Raw genomic sequence first — 13,498 nt, 5'->3', positions numbered from 1 at the left:
AGCAAGAAGAAGCAACATTCTGGTGTCTAAGAAAGAATAATATGTTGCCCTATTGTTGTTGTAAGTAATGATTGAAGCGGCAAATATACTGTATTTAGTATTAAGACTGATTAAAATTCAAGTTTCTTGATCAGTTTTTTAACTAATCGAATGTGTCTTGAACAGTTTGTTCAGTGGGTATCAAAATACATGCACCTGACTCAATTGATGCAAGCTGATTGGGTCATCAGCAAATGAATAATTAATGAGTTTGAGAAATTCATATCCATAACAAGTAAAAATTAGCGTTACATGTAAGTTTTTATCTGTTCAGCATATTTAGCTGTAATGATCTTTCTTTTGCCAGGGGAAAGCTTAAGATTGTGTTACAGATATCAACTAGCAAGTGTTTAAAGAAAAATGGGATTTGCGTCGATGGTGTTCATTACAATGTCGATTTCATAAGTGAGATTCATTATGCCCTCGTTTGATGCAACATTTGCTTATTACTTTCTTAGCTTTATTTCAAGGCATTGCTATACATGTTGATACACATTTAAAATCTAATACTACGTAAATTAAAAAAATTTATATATGATATATTTTATCAAAATTCAGTCAAATGTACAATATAATTGTATAAATAATTCAAAGTAGCTGATTGTTTATTATTATCACAAAAAATGACACTGTGTTGCACACACGAGAAAATCAAGAGAAATTTCCTGTGAAGTCCTACCTAGTGAGTCAATAAAAAAGCTTTGTTTGTTGTTTACTTGATCCATATTATTTTTCATTTAAAAATAATACTTCCACTGGCCTTTGCAATTTAGTTACTCTGGACTACAAAACTTTGATTCTTCTCTTGGTCAAAGTAGATGACAATGAATATTTTTAAGGGATGTGGAGTGGATTGTGAGCTTTGCTTCATCTGTAATGCTATTAGAATATGTATGTACCTGACATCTGAGTTTATAGTGAGTGCTTTAAGAAATATCATCATTATGCATATACTGTCTGGCAACTTCTGGAGTCGATTTAATGTAATTTTAGTGTAGCTATTGTTTTCAGACCCTACAGTGAAATATTTAACAAATGGTTATGGCTCTTTTAGTTTGCTATCAATACCCCTGTCGTGTACATTATTGTATCATGGTATACACTAACAGGGCAACAATATGACACTTTCAAAATTATTCACTATATCGCTTACATGTAGAGTTCACCTTACAACATTTTCGAACAGAAAAATTTCAATTCAGTCACTTTGAAGGTTAAATTAATGACTACGACATTTTTGTAGGATTACACTTGTCATAATGTAGCACCAGATGAGACCTGCACTGACTGCCTATGCAGTCAATATTAAAAAGTTCAAGCCACACAATGATTTTTAACTATTTTCTTTCTTACTCAAGAATGGATACTGTTAAGTTGGCAAATAAAACTGCATTTGTCTTTCTTGTCTTACAGTATGTTTGTAATGATATTATGACTCACCGCTTTCGGATATCTTAAAAAGAGAAGATGACTACATTGAGACGCCCTTAATAGTTGAAAAAGTTCGATTAATAGTTTAGTGATTTCTGTATTAAAGTATTTGTTTGCTTGTTCAGATTTAATGAAATTAAAATAAAACTGTGATAGAATATTATTTATTGTAACTTAAAATTGTAGTTTTCCTTCCTTTTCCTTTCCTTTCTTTTCCTTTCAATTTATTTTTCTTTTAACTGGTCCGCCTAGATTAGCAATTGCTATTTTGCTGGCCAGTCTATTGTAACCAATAGTCTTATGAAATAAAGTTGAAGTTGAAGTTGAAGTTGAAGTTAAACATTTGTCTCACTCTGCAGGGCAACAGGTATCAGAGATGGCATGTTATTTCTACGGGATAAGGAACTAAGGAGTATCCAGTTGAGTGCACATCACATGTAATTGCAAAACACAGAGCAGCGTCTGGCATCTATTGGCCTCACTGCATATCAGATTAATCCTCTGAAAGAGGCCAACAATGCTTTGAAAAGTTATGGCCCTGAGTGTTTTCAGGGTGACAGAAGAACAATTAAGAAGAAATCTGAACAGCACTCTCCCGTTTCCAGGAACAATATCGATCTTAGTTCCATATCAGGTTAGTATATCTCAATTTTAATTTTCCCCTTAGTAACAATTTTCAGTTATAAAATAACACATTTTGATTATAGGTGAATAGCTCTACATTACAATGAGACTTGCATACTAGTGATTTGAGCTATTTATTTCTAAACATGCAATGTTTTAAGAAATGAAAATCTATTAACCTTGTCTTAAGCATACAACTTAAGTAACCTTTTCTCAGGCTTGTGTTGATGTAAGTCAGCATGTTCAGCACACGTTTATACATCTGAATATACCTGAATGTTATATTAGTTCAGACAACTGAATTTCAATGGCAGTGCCTCATGGTTTGATGTAAAATTTGAGGACCACTCTTCCACTTCTTTCACCTAACAACATCCCTGTGGTAAAGCCAACAGATGGCATGTGCCATATGGTTTCGTGTCACATTTCAGGTTCAGTCACGAAACAACATCCTTTTGGTCAAGCTGGTGGATGGTGCATTACATATGGTTTGACCTAACATTTCAGGTTCACTTTCATGTAACATCCTTTCGGTCAAGCTGGGGGATGGCACATCCCATACGGTTTCGGGTAACATTTCACATTCACTGTCACATAACGAAATTCTTTCGGTCAAGCCAGGGGACAGAGCATCCCATATGGTTTGATAACACATTTCAGGTTCCCTTTCATGTTACAACATTCTTTCAGTCAAGCCAGCGGATGACACATCCCGTATACTTTCATGTAACATCGTTTTGGTCAAGCCAGCAGACATCGCATCCCATACAGTTTGACGTAACATTTCAGGTTCACTTTCATGCAAAAACTTAGACAAGTCTCAAGTTGAAGGGTTTGTGTTCCCTACTGGTGACTATTATTTTCAAAATAAACATGATTAATATAACTGGGACGTTTTGTGATATTGAAAACGACTGAGTCAACATTAAACCTTGACTCCTACAACTTGTGGCGAAGAAGGAAAGACATTTTAAATAACAGGACTCATTCTCGTGATTCGTCAATTCAGTGACTAATAACATATAATACACTATAGAAAGATTAGGCCGGGCTCTGATCTGATCAATAATTCAGTCTCAACATAGATCAACATAAGCTACACACTTAGCCATTGTTTAGTTTAAAGTTATTGAAAAGATCACTCAGATGCAGTTAGTCACGTAGTCATAGACGAGATAATTGAGAGCAGGACATAGCATGACATGGAATGCAAAAAACTTAGCTGCATTAGCTGCTGCTTTCAACCGTTTTGCCTTTTACGTTAAAAATAAATTTCAGTGTAGAATGAATAAAAGATTTTGATTTCTCTTCAATTTCTTCTGAATTGAGTTAAGGATTATAGGAATTATCTCAAGTCAGCAAAATCGGAATTAATACTTTTTTTGCAGTTTGGTGTTACCGTAAATGTGATGCTTAACCCACCAAAACTGATACTAAATAAAAATAATTATTATTTAATATAAGTATTGGCGAGTTTATTCTTTACTCTTGTATGGGAAAAATCTCCAAAAAAACATGATTCTGTGTTTTCTTTTTGTAGAGGCAACCAGCCATGAAGAAATTGAAATAAAGGTTTATAACCTAAGACAGATGTCTGTAGTTTCTGGCCAACTACAACAGCTGAGTGGTACAGTGGCAAAATTCGTGGAATGAAAATCTTGTCAAAAAAATTCTATAAATCCCTGGGTGATAACAATGTTAGCCTTGAGGACATTGCAACCGGGCAGAAAAAGCCCAAGAATATCCTGCCACTTGAGCCATTCCACCAGCCTCAAAGCCAACGCCAGATGCCCCCTCAATGCCTCTAGCACAGAAAAATGCAAAAGTTATTTCATCCAGATGAGCACTGATGACGATTCCAATGTCACTAGGGTTGGCCCAGCAAGCACAGGAACATATCTCTCTAAAAAGAAAGTTGACCTTGTTTCCAGGAGCAGCCCCAAACTCTTTGCCCTTAAATTGCTGAATTAGTGTTTCAGTGTGAAGAAGCAAAAGAAGGGAGTGTTGAGGGTAAAGGAGAGAAGCTTCACCAGTTAGACCCAAACCGACTGGTTGCAGTAAGACAGCACACAAAAAGGATGTTCCACACTCAAGTCAACTGGCCTAGCTACAATTAAGAAAGCGGTCGATGAAAAGTGCACAATGGTGCAAAACAACAGCAACCCTGGTATTAAGTAATTTATTGCAGTTTGAAAGATTTGCCATCACATTTGCATGGGCATTTTGTCATTGGGGACAATAAAAAGAATAAGACGACTGTCATATGTGACCCTCCACAGGATTTTAATGCTTAAGGTGAAAGCACGCCCACGACACGCTTTCACTTTAAAACAAAAGAATTTTTTTAACACGCTTTAGCATGCTTGCAATCTTGCCTCATTAGCAATTTCTATTGTTTCAGAGGACACGCTTGGGACAATTAAGAGTGAGCAAGTCAAACAAAAGAGCGTGTTAAAGTTTTCAAACAAAGGCTCAGTGCAAAAAAGCACAACACGTCTCATTGTGTGCAAAAGCATGCAAGGTATGTTATCTATAAGCTGAATAAATTTCCTCTACAAAAAGGAACCGTAAATGATTATGAACGGCCCCCTTTTTTGGTAACTTTCGAGAAAGAAAAAGTTTAAAGTTCTTTGTCGGCGATTGGAGCAATAGTATCCGATTGAAAAAATTTTGTCACTTGAAAAGTATAAACAGTAACCCGTGGGACCTACTGGATTTATGGGTAGAACTTTATTAGCATTGCAAATTCAAAGTTCTTTCCAGAAATGTTTACTGACGAAGCTGTGCAAAGGTTATCTTAACTTTCCTCAATTTAAAACACATTTACAATTTTCTCAGAACAGTGATCTTTCGGACTTAAGTCACTTTCTCGTGATCACAGCGATCAAATATAAATCATCAAGTGCCAGGATCGCTAAATTGTATCTATTTTTTAGCAATTGCGAGGATCGTATCGATCAAAAGAAAACCAGCCTGCTTTTCTAGATGTACAAAAATTCCAAAATGGTTTCAATGTTGCTTGATACGGTCAGCAAAAACACAAAAAGTGAAACCGGTATTTAAACAATGTATGCAAATTTGTTCTTCTTGAAATATTACATTGCGTATGCTTCAGTCTTATTGTCCAAATTCCCTAATCATCCTGTTGTCTTTCTTGTGGTTGCCGTCTGTTTTATAACCATCTAAACAAACATTCGAGCTATGAAGTTACGGCGACCAATTTAGCATCATCAGAAGTATTACGGCCTACAATCATTATTTAAGTGTCTTAAGTAGGCTGCTACACAGCCGTTGTAGTGTTGTCACACAACACTCCTTCCACTGAAAACAGCTGTGTAGCAGACTACTATTTAAGCGGCGCGAAAATAGTTTTTTATGATGTCGCGGTAGTTTACTGTGTCTTTTAAATGCCTATTTTACGTTGATGCACGAGTAGATTTGTCTCTGTAACATTTTAGCCATGAAATGTGCTTACTAGATTAAAACAAAGCGGAAGTTAAGATAAGACATAAAAAAACAGTCGCTTTAATATTTACAACCAAATTTTTACAGAGAAACTAATTGCTTAAGAAATAGTCTACAAAATGCTAACCTTAGAGTGAAAAATTACCATGTCACTTTCCTATCACATTGCATACGAGAAAAAAAGACAAACACCATGAAAGAGAAAAATCTTAACTTTGCGGAAAAAAGAAATAAATGACCTTATCTCAGAAAATTCTTAATTTAACTTAAATTTGCCTTTGAAGCTTTTTTACGACTGTTCTTCTTTTCCCTCTACACTTAGTGTTTATTTTTGTACGAACATTATCCCATTGTTCCATAAATGAGGGCAAATCAAACTTATGGCAAAGATTGATCACAGAAATCACATCTTTTCTTCATTAAACTTTTTGAAGCCAAAAGTTTCTGCCGTGTTGCTGTTGGCCAATTCTCTCTCTGAAAATAATATGTCCACGCAAGCCATGGCAGTGGTCGACATTTGGGAGCCTAATGCAACTATGGCCTCTACCTTTTTCTGTTGCTCTTCTGTGGTGCCAGGTTGCGGATTCTCCAGCTGCTGGTTTTGAGGTATACTTGCTAGCGGGACCCTTGAGATTGAAAGAGGCGGTCTGGAAAAAGAGCTGGTTCTGGTAATCATTGATACTGCGAAAAATTTAGCTTCCAACTGAAAGTTTTAGGAAAATGAGAATTTTATATTTTATCGTATTTTCGGTTCCGAAAATTTTAGGATTCCTTTCTTTATGAAAATGGAAAAAATTACGGAATTTATTAGATAAGCTTCGAAAATTGTACATGCATGGAACATGAAATGTTTAGCCTTCCTCAACCAAAAGAAAATTCAAGGCAGTTTTTGTTTCTCCGATTTAAATTACCTTTGTTCGTCTTAGCATGGCTTAAAGAAATATATTAAACTAATTTATTCAACTTCATTTCTCTGTGCATTACTGCTAATAAATATTCCGGTGGCATAACTATAATTTTCAGGTGACATAACTTCAGTGCCTTGCATGCGATAGCAGGCCTTTGCGATTCCGGTCAACAGCCGACAGCCAGAGGAATTGGTTTACACTGATCTCGCATTAATTCCAGGCTAGACAACCATTAAGTGGTGATTTTCAATTGGCTACGGTTACGATCAAATTCCAAAACAGTCTCAATTGGTATATTTGATTCACTTCGACCAGTTATCAATTAAGTCCGCTGAAAACCCAAGCCATTTTTAGCATCTTAGCAGTTTTAGTAATCAGGCGTATTCAGCATGTTTTACCCAAATTGTAAGCTAAGTGTGCTATAATTCGCACACCTACTGTGACATATCGCACGCTACAAAAAAACAAAAGGCCTTGCGTGTTAAATTTACCAAAACAAAGATAAGTGTGTCCGTCTTTGTTTTTTCAGTTTAATATGTGCATATCCGTGGTCTAGGGTGTTGTGCAAGCATGTCGTGAGCGTGCTTTCCCCTTTAGCATCAAATTCCTGTGGAGGGTCACATATTTTCTTCATCTTTATCCCCAAGTGGCGAACGTCCCGTGTGAATGTGATGTCAAGTCTAAAAACCTTGAATAAATTACCAGATACAGGGGCTTTCAGTGCAGCTTCAAAATGGACGGTTAGAAGTACTAAAGTTGGTCGCTTTACTTCTCCTCAAAACAGAAACCTGCGATGCTAAAAACTCTTGAGAGTTTTTCATACATAATATAATTTGCCTTTTGTTAAGATAGGTTTCGAAAAGAGAGGGTTAAATACAAAGTAAGTTTGATAAATAGAAATTCTGCTATCTTGCCCCCGATCAACCTAAAGTTGTTCTTCGTGTTTTGCAAACTGTATTCGCTGTATGTTTCTGATAACTCAGTTTGTTGCAACTGAAGCTTTTGCAAGAATACCCTTGCAGATAGGAGATAGTCCGCCAGCAGTTTTCCCTTATTCATGCATCAACTTTTACAAATGTATTAGCGTCGCATTTTAAGGTTAAATTTGACCAGCTATTTGTGCAGTGACTTCTCGATCACGATTGACTTCAAACTTGCAGATATAAAACTAGAGGGCTTTGAGGCTCATTTGCCGAAGTTAAAGAAAAATCTGTCTTATGGCTTCGAAATTATTTAAATTTTTTGTAAAAATGTGGTTTTAAACATATACCGATACCTCAAACGTTTTTATACCTACAAGAAAATAAATAACAATTACTTGAAGTTCGAAAATTCTTTGTTAAGGATGCCAAAACTCATGGCAATCAGTTAAACCATTCCTGCCGAAAAACGCAATTCAAAAGCATAACCAACGCATATATAAATAGGTTCAGGCCACCTTAAATCTCTTTTCCAATTTCCTATGGCTTTTTGTTATGCAATTGAAACTTAGAATGATTTGCTGCGCAGTTTGAAATATTTTTAGGGGTTTCGAAAAACATACCGTTTTCTTTTCCTTTGTCATTCGCTTTAGGCTTGTAATTCTTTTTTCTTCTTGCTTTTTTGTTTCCTGGTTAGATTTTTCCCCTGACATCAGATTTTCCAACAGAAGCGACTATATTCTTTGCATTAAGCTTTCCTTATCTCCTGTAATCTGATCCTTTTTGGTGGTGAGAATTGCTTGTTTCACATGGAACACTTTTGTTGTTTTACAAGCTTCTCTTCATTCACATTAATTGCCCCAAAACTAATACAATGCATTAAGTACTCGCGTTTCTTAACCACTGGGGCCAAATTTGACAAGTTGCAACGGTGGGAATTGTGTGAAATTTTGCACTTTGAAAGTATACCACATTCAACTTCAGCCTGTGCGCGAGGTACCATCTTTCAATTCCTTGACAACTGTCACACCACTTGGTCTAAGGGGAATCTACATTACATGAGGTTATGGGTTACGAATTACAGGTTACACTTTTTGAAGCGCGATCAAGAATTTTTCTGCCTACTGCCAAGTGTTGCGCAGCTCTATCATTCTGCTGCCTCGCCATCCCCCACATTTTCAATCGGATGGCTCATTGGCAATCAAACAATAAACTTGTAATCCACAAATCAGTTACCTTAAGGACACATTCACGTGACTTTTGAGGCAAAGGCTAAGTGATTTTAAGGAAAAATAACTTTTAAACAGTCCAAAAGTGAAACAAATCTTAGCCGTGTATCTCAAAAATTAGAAAGATTTGTATGAGAAAAACAACTCTTGCCACCCAGTCACGCTTCAGGGGTTTTCCATACAACTCCTTATAAATTCTGAAATTAATCAGGTGGTACGTAAACCAGCTCTTTATACTTTTGATACATCACATCTGAGGTAAACAGTACTATGAGGCACTGTTTTTATCATACAGACCTCGGGACAGTCAAATTGCACTCATTGCACTCATTGTCTCTAAAAATCCTGAGTCATGTAAGCGTATGAGCTCAAGCTTAAATCTTGCAGATTGAAGCTTTATCATATTTTAAAGCCGGTTCCCTTGTGTTTGCTATTTTTCAAGATGAACCCGAGGCAAGAAAATCGCTCAAAGCTTTATTTTTAGAGCCAAGATTATAACTCAATATTTTTCGGAATGTTTTCTTTCTATTTGCCATCAGAAAACGGTTCACGGGTTTTAAAATTTTTGTCTACCAAAACTGATAATTGGTCAGATTAATTGTCTCAAATCTTACAAACATACATAAAAAGCCGCATAAACTACGCTCAACTTCATGAAACCAGGCGGAAATAAATACTAAGGCTTACCAGTAGAGATGCAGCTCTAGAAAGCCAACAGGTAAGGCCAGAATCGCTTGAGCCTTTTAAAACCTCTTATGCATCAAGCAAGGAGAAAAACGAAAACAATGACATCCTAAATTGGATTTCTCATGACTTTGACAAGCAGGGCATTTCTTGACCCAAACCCTAATAAACAAACCAGCCATGAATAACAAGAATCTTGATAGCAGCTGTATTTCATTTTGCACATCCCGTGCAAAAAGACGGTTCAAATTATCACAAGATGATGACACAAACTTCTGTAAGATTCAGCTATCGTTAAACAAGTTTTAATAAATTGCATAAATTTTCTGCATGAACTCACCTATCAAATCTTGACCAATCATAGTATTAAGCAAAAGCAACTGCCCCCCTGCCTGTAAAAACTGGCTGAATTTTCGCACATCCAAAATAGTGTGGCTCTTTTTGTGCAGCTCATAAATACAACTTATTTCCTATGCATTATACGCATTTAAAAAAATTAACTTGAGCCTGCGATCATTTGAAAGCTAGGCACATATAACTTCAAAAAATTACTTGATCTCAATGGGTCAATAACTGAGCCCATGATGAGGTGAGGCGATACTGATTAGTGGATACCCTGTTTTGACAGCTGTCAATTGATCACATGATCGCATGTATGTGCAATCAAACATTTGCACTAACTTCCTCGAGCTGTTACCCTCGTTAGATTTCCTTACCTTCTCTTTCAGAGTAAGACATTTCCTTTAACAGCCATCAGATTGTCAGCGCACTGGTTGTTTCTTTGCTGTGCATTTCTTGATAACGGGTTGCTGTCCTTAACTGGGATGGTTGCTTGTTTGGTCCGCGCATTCGGGATCGCCACTTCAGAGCAAGAAACACAATAAGCCACCGAAACAGCAGCTTTCCAGCCTGGACTATCTCTGTCAGCAGTAACTGAACATTCTTTCGTCTTGTTTCACAGAGGTTTTGCACACTTCAGACAGACATACTTCCCAAGACCTGAGCATTTAACACAGTTCTTCATCTCTAAGAACTCCAAAAAGACAAAAAGACACATGCATGCTATATGAGTACATGATGCGAGAAAATTCCACAAGAACTCTATGATTCACAAACTCGTGTGGTGAGAATAAAATGTACCGTGGCCAATCAAAACAGCACCAAACAAAATGTCACCACGTGCAATAACAGAACTCATAATCTTCTTTTGCTTAACATTTAGCATTCAGCATTCGCTCCCGTTTGCGGTCGAAATGGATAACTTTTCAAGCATCACAGTCCATTCATTTAATTGAGGCTATCATGTCTACAAGGATGAAACAACATGGGTTCCCCACATCGGTGAATAACATACTCTGAAGCATAAGCCACTGAACGAAAAACATGGAAATGCTGTTGCAGTAGTGACGCCTCTGTCGATAAATTTAATTACTAAAGCCAAACATTCCAATACCGTGTCCAAGGAGGATGAGATTGTTGGCCACATACCATTACAAATGTCTCAGTATGTTAGCAAATTTCTGAAACGAAGGACCAATAATGGAGAGGCCATTGTAAGAGGAAAGCGTGTAACTCGAGGAGCAGTTTATGGACTGGAAATTCCCTGCAGTTGTATTTTCTATGGTGACCATGACATTTCTATTCCATGGCTTAGGGAAAAGATGGAAAGCACTGGGATTTTTCACATCGAATAGCGTTTAGAGAATCTTATAATACAGTACATACTGTTGAAACTTCATACATAACACTTTGCAAAAAGTCGACACAGTGTTGAAATCCTCATGTCATCAATTAAAGACTTTTTCCAGGATGTAAACCCACAATTTCAAAGTCATCTTAAACTGGCCGCAACCTTGACTCTTGTGGAGGAGAACTTGTACAGTCACGTGTGCTCAAGAAATGACATGCCCACCATCTTAGAGTTTGCTTACCCTTTTGTCCCCACTATTCATTAGTCCCTAAAGCAGTTAACAGACAATGGCTCTGTGTACTACACCTTGGCACACTCGTACTATAAAGCATGAAGTTCCCCTTCAGAGAATTGCCATCAATACCGTACCCAGCCCCTGTAGAGATGATCAAAGAGGATCAAAAGATAAGGGACAGGCGAATCAACTATGGAAAACCAGTTCGCCAGCTGACCACTCATAACCAAAGTACAAAAGACAATGCGGGGGCGCTTTCACTATATGTATATACAGCACCAGATCCTCTTACAGATGACTGCCCTGCAGACGTGGTCTCTGGCGGAATACTTCTAGACATTGCATCCGGGAGAAGATTCATGATTTGTTTTTCTTTTTTCTTTTTTTGATTTCCCCTAAAGCTGCAAGACACTGAATTGACTGAGAGTCTAAATTTCTGTACTGCATTATTCTTCTTACAATATAGTAGGTGCCAGGAATAGGGGCGGAATTTCTCATACTCATTCTTAATTTGTTGTATATAAAAGTCAATCACAAGTGTCAATGGGGAAAAAAGTAACAATTACGCAGGCCATTTATCGACGGCACAAAAACGAAAGACACAGGATGAAGAAAGCCCTGTTATCTCTTCTGGCATGGTCAATGGTTGTGGAAGAGGTTTACCTGTGGACGAAAGGCATAACAATGCTAATGGCTGCCAACCCAGAGGACAGTTGTCTATGGAATGTTGACTTAAGGAGAGACCTTCCACAAGAATAGTTTGAATGTATGAAGGACCCCGTTAAAGGTACTGCTTTGGGTTTTAGTGTTTCAGTGGAAGAGGGAGTCATAAAATACACCTGTAAGAACTGCTTTAAACGTGATTTTTGGAAATCCCTGTAAGCAAGGTATCAACTACATTCAAGAAATTTTTTTCAGGGAAATGTCAAGGGTGTAGGACAAAGATAATAGTGGATAGGGATATACCTTTCAGCATTTCCTATAATTCTTCTTACGTACCATTAAACATCTTTTATTTCAATGGCTTTTAACCCTGATGTTTCTTCATACACCGTATTCATAAATGGCAGACTCGTGGGGAAAAAATGGTACCTAATCATGAAAATGAGGCGTTGCAGGATAACAAACTCAAATTTCTGGCCGATAGTACAGATTTAGTCAACTTACAAAGCGGTGATTTCTTTTTTAAAAGGTTTCTACAGAGTTTTTTTACTGTAACAGGTTTCTTAGGATGTCATTAAGCTCTAAAGTTTACCGTTCTGTTCCCCTTTGCAACCAAACAGTAACCTAGATCCTCAAGGAAACAGAGTGGGATTTTTTCTTCTCTGAAGGATCCAAACAATCACAAGCAATGGCTACAGAAAATCCGAAAAGATGTTGACCCCAACTTTTCATTGACGAAAGCTACCCAGGTCTGCTCATTACATTTTCATGGAGAAAAAAATAAAAACAGGCATTTCCGGCAAAAAATGGAATTAGTTAAGGGTACAATTCCTTCGAAGCTTGTGTGGCATACTTCTCCAAGGAATAGTCATCCACCATTGTATGTCTTGATGTAAAGGGTTTTGGGTTGATAAGTGTCTTAGCAAAAGTCTCGTTATTTCTTTGTCTGTAAGAAATCAAGTGAAAATTAGACGCTGTAAATCTGTATTTGCGTTCAGACCTCCACAACTCACTGTTCACTTGGTCTCTTGTTGCAGCCTTCAGTGCATTGATCTCATCCTCATCGACGTTTGTTCATTTTCCTCATCAGGAAGGTCACTTCGCTCGCCTTTCTGTGAATGGATTTAAGCCATGATCCCGTAAGAAATTCATTGACCTTGGCATCACCACAGGGGATTACGTGAACTAACTAATTCTACGTGTAAATGCTGGGTCATAAAAGAAGGAACAAGAAAGACTTATACATCTTGATATAAAATAGAGGCAAATTTATTTATTGGGTCAGTTGTTTTTGTGGAAAACATGTTTGATTTTGAACTTTGAAATAACATGCAAAACTCTTCCACTAAATGGGGTAGGTTTGTGTAGATCAGCATTATACCACTTGCGCCTAAGTGTTTGTTTCAAAGTACGGTGATGTCTTTGAAAAAGGTTATTAAAATTTGCACCTTTCCTGTGGCCACTAGCAGAATTTAAATAGATCAACCTGGTGAATAATAATATGCTCATTTGAATCATTCTTAACCGTGTTGTGTGACATCATTGCATCAAAAAAGCTTGAATGTTGCAGGGACTGTGACATGCTTTTGTGCATGTGCAGCATCTTGATT

At 37.1% G+C, this 13,498-nt stretch overlaps 1 pseudogene; it reads left to right on the top strand.

The window, feature by feature from the left end:
- The first annotated feature begins 11,320 nt into the window (after positions 1–11,320).
- Positions 11,321–13,498, top strand: part of LOC140925789 (uncharacterized) — a 6,353-nt pseudogene continuing 4,175 nt past the window's right edge.

Source organism: Porites lutea, chromosome 2 (genome assembly GCF_958299795.1).
Source record: "Porites lutea chromosome 2, jaPorLute2.1, whole genome shotgun sequence".
NCBI lineage: Eukaryota > Metazoa > Cnidaria > Anthozoa > Scleractinia > Poritidae > Porites > Porites lutea.
This window is presented reverse-complemented; position numbering and strand designations above follow the sequence as displayed.